We start from the raw sequence: 4,528 nt of genomic DNA on the forward strand, positions 1-4,528 counted from the left end.
CGCCAGGCCTTCCTGTCCTGCGCTCTCTCCCGGAGCAACAAGCAAATTTAACTAGTAAGAAATAATAATAATGATGATGATGATGATAAAAAAGAATAAAAAACAGGTATTTTAAGTAATACTTTATCTGGAGAGATAGATAGATAGATAGATAGATAGATAGATAGATAGATAGATGATAGATAGATACACACACACAACTTTATTAAACTAAGTTTAATGTGATAGTTACATACAATCTATGTTTAATCAAAATATGTAAATAGACACACTCAGGAACACAAATTATATATATATGTGTGTGTGTGTGTGTGTGTGTGTGTGGTTATACATATGCAAAAAGAAAAAAAAGGAGTAGGGGGAAGAATAGAAAAAGAAAATGGGAAAAGGGGGAAGGAAGAAGCAACAGAAATGCCCTACCCGGCGCCAGCTTGTCTGGCTGAAAGGGGGGGGCCATTGCGGGTGGGTGGGGTGACAAGACGTATGGGCCTCTGATTGGTGCACCCCAGTCGCACCACCAGTCAGGGAGGAGCGGGCCGAGTTGTCTTAAACTCGACCCCCCTCCCTATCTCAGCTCTTTGGCGCGACGCAGCTCCCTCCCACCCTCCCCTTAGCAGTGTGGGTTTTGCCGGTTGCCCCTTTGGGAGCCATGTAGGAATTTTTTGGTTCACAGCCAGATTGGCCTAGGACTGTGAGTCTTTTTTGCCTACGTCACACTGTTATGCGGGTTGTGTGTGTCCTATAAGGGAATACAGTCTATATCATCGGTCACATTCCACTTGGCGGCTAGGACAGGCAAAACAGGAAAGGGAGTAGGGATGGTGTGCACACAGAGGCACCTTATGGTGACAGGTGACGTCTGAGGCCCCCCGAACGGGTTGTGCGGCTCGGCGGGGGGATAAGGGTTGCCTGGGAGACCAACCCTACTCACTCACCCAGGTGTTTTGCGGCACCGGGTTGGGGGTGACACCGGAAGGTCTACCTCCCCCAGAAGGGGCAGTCCGGAGGGATGGCGAGATCACCGCCACCCCTCAGGCTGGGTGTGTTTTCGCCCTAGAAGTGTCAGCTAGATGCTGACACAGTTAGATGCCTGTCCTAGTTACCCCTTTGCAAATATTTCAATAAATGTGGCCCAATTTTCAATCCAAGCTTGTTGTCTGCGTCTTCTTTGACCCATCTCCGCTCGCAATGCAATGCCATTTGGACTGGCATGTCCCCCGGACTTGATATCAGAAAATGCCAGTGCAAAACCAAAACAAGACATGAAAATACTGTCTAGCAACCCCCCCAAAAAAGTAGCTGAAGTCCAAATTCAGGGAGCTGAGGAAGACAGATCCTTAGTTTTAATGTTAATGCCAGTGAGAAATGATTCTGCAGCATCATAACTTAAAAACTTCTTCATCTGGCCTTCAAAATAATGCAAAATATGGCAGGGTATTTGATTTGGTATTGCAACTTAATTTACTTTGCCAGGTTTCTCACCTAGGTAAATTGCTTTCTTCTCTCAGCGATTTCTTTAATATAATCAGGAAAGAGCATAATCTTATCATTAGCTGGCCCCCACTGAAGCTCTCTTCTCTGTTTTGCTGTATGCAGCAGATATCTTCAATGGAGGCCCATTGAAACTGAACAATTACTGCCCCCATTCTAGAACTTTGCATAGAACCAGGAACACAATAAGCGCACTCAATATCAAGTGGAAAATCAGAAGGCAAAGCCAATAACTCACGCAGAAATTTATCCATAAACTCAGCAAGATGGAGATCTGTCGCCAAGTCTCTTATGCCAAGAATACGCAGATTAGCTCTCCAAATGAGGGCTTCTAACTGAGAAATTCGAGCAGATAATACACTATGAGCGGTATCCACTGCAGTTTCGTGAGCAGTGATGGTCTTCAAGTGCATTAACTTTTGACTCCATCTTTTGAAGACAAACATTCATCAAATCTACAGACCCTTGAAGAATAGTGATGGAATCCTGAATCGATTTCAACTGTTCGAGCTGCTTTGACAGAAAAGATAACTGTGAAGGCATATTTTTTTTATCAAAAGAGCAGCTCCTCCCCTCAGTTGCTTCTTCAAAAACTTTTGCCGGGGGGCCCACAGGTGGCATAGGCGGTTTTCCCAAGCTTTTCTTTCCCTTTGTTGTTGCCATGGCCCCTCTCACCTCCAAAAGCACAACAAGCAGATATAAATGTAGAAAACGAAAAACAAAAGTTTAAGCAAGGTTAATAGCAAATACTCAGATAACACAACAGTCTCAAAGGAGTATTTTTAAAGTTGAAACTCAGGAGAGATGCAGTGAAGAGCCAGTCATGATGCCATCTCCAACTGGAAGTCCATTCCACCTCGCTTACTTGGTGGCTTTGAGCAAACCACACAGTCTCTCTCAGGATTAATAAAATGAGTTTTTAAGCACATTCTATCATCATATTATATGATGAATGAATAAAAAGGTATTGGTGTGTTTTTTGTCAATGGATATTTCTGTTGCTAAATTGTGCATCTAGCTATCCTACTGGCATGAGTTTCTTACATGCATGTGTAACTGTTTTGTTTTGTTTTCTATCTGGATAGAAAATACTGGAAATACTAGAAAATACATTCAGAATTCAGTATTTAATTCGGTGTTTCCAGGTTCTACTTTGTGGTATAATATTTTTCACATCCATGCATCCAGTAGTCCAGATGCTTCTCTAGGAAGTGAAAACATGAGGTGAGTTTTGTACAGGACCACAGAGAATTGCCACCACTGAAATATAATTTAAGAATTATTTTGCAGGAGCCTCTCTGGTGCACAAACATTACACTATCAGTTGTTACTCATGTATCAGTGGTCAACCCTCTTGGAATGCTACAGGTCATGTGGCTGTCATAGGATGATGATATTTAGAAGCATTCATACTTGTGTGAGGGTCCAAATATTTCATTTTGATCCAGCAAGGCTCAAAATTAGGATTTCAATAGGATCAGAGGCATCTGGAAGACAATGCAATCAACAATTAGGTTTTCCATGTTTAAGACCAGTATATGACTTATTGAGACTCAGGCAGCATTTGCATCTACCCACTTGTGGGATGTAAAGGAAGCTCTTGCTGTTCCAATGTATGTGTCATCTGTGTCCTGCGAGCTCTGAAACTGAGGTGATCTTTGAGATTGGCCTGAACATCTTGGAGGAGCAGGATGTAAAGAAGGAGATCCAAGGTCGTAGTCAAGGTGGCTAAACACCAAGTGACATTTACGTAGATGAAACTGTTTCTCTCAATGTCACAAAACTTGTCCTTTTCCAGCATCAGTGCCCAGTAATATTGGTAAAAGGAAGTCACCTAGTACGGAGTACAGAGCAGGAAGAAGGAGGCAATGATGAGGGAGACAAAACCATAGACTTTCCTTTTCACTCTTTGCACCAAAGATACATTCTTCCTGATCTCAAACAGGACCCTAAAGTAGAAGAATCCCATAAGAAAGCAAGGCGTAAAGAAGCTGAGGCTCGTGGTTGCCATTTTGAAGGATGCATAATCCTTGCCTGACTGGAAACCATCCAGACAATGCCCTTGCCATGTTTCCAAGTCATGCATCTGTATCCAGATACCAACACCACACAATATAGTCACCAAAAGCCAAGAAGCAATGCTAATCCTGATGGCACTATGCATGCTCTGCAATATGTGGAACTTCAATGGGCAGACAATACCTATATAATGTTCCATGGCAATGAGACATAAGAAGATGTTCTTGGCACATAGAAGTTTGTGAAGAATATTACACCAAACACCACACATGTCTTTTTCCCTAGGTCCCAGTGGTGATTGTGGTAACTGTAAATGATCCAGAAAGGTAGCATCAGAGTCTGCAAGAGGTTGGCCAACACTTTGTTCAGCACATAGACTGAGAGAACAACATTGGTGTTTTGGTAGTCTTGGTGACTACCAAGGTGCAAAGTGCCAGACAATTCAGTGGCAGCCCAGCTGCCAATGCTAGAGAGCGACTGCAAAATGTTTGGTGGTGTTAAAAGCCATAGGGCAGGATATGGTGGTATTCATTGCACCAACTTAATCTCAGAGACTTCTCCATGGTGCACTGTAATGGACCTTCATTATCGCATAGCCATTGTGAAGGGTTCTCCGAATTGCTGAACTTCAAATACATCCATATAAAGTGGAGGGGAACATAGAGCAGACTTGGCAAACCGCTTCTTTCCACATCTTTTGCTTAGGAGAAATGGTTCACGTGTTCTAGGATTTATCTAGATTAAATGGGAAAGATACCAAAACAGATCAGTTTCAAAATGTGTGATATATTTTGTCCTTTGAGTAGTCAATGAAATAGTTTTCCCTGAAAATAGGAATGAGGAGTTTCAAACACATTTCCAGGGGTAGTTTTTTTTAATTATTATGAAGTGATAAACTGAAGGTGCACATAGTTACATCAAATATAAACTCAAAATATCCACAAATATATCCAAATTATCATTTAAAAACTTTCTCCATGCCACAGGAAAATCATTTGCTAATGCATCTGGAAACAGA

At 42.2% G+C, this 4,528-nt stretch overlaps 1 pseudogene; it reads right to left on the reverse strand.

Annotated features, from left to right (window-relative positions):
* Positions 1 to 3,061: 3,061 nt before the first annotated feature.
* On the reverse strand, positions 3,062 to 4,042 carry LOC146352082 (G-protein coupled receptor 4-like; annotated as a pseudogene).
* Between the last annotated feature and the right edge of the window lie 486 nt (positions 4,043 to 4,528).

This window comes from Heloderma suspectum, chromosome 2 (assembly GCF_057233095.1).
Source record: "Heloderma suspectum isolate Gila_16-S chromosome 2, 16-S_ref, whole genome shotgun sequence".
Classification (NCBI taxonomy): Eukaryota; Metazoa; Chordata; class Lepidosauria; order Squamata; family Helodermatidae; genus Heloderma; species Heloderma suspectum.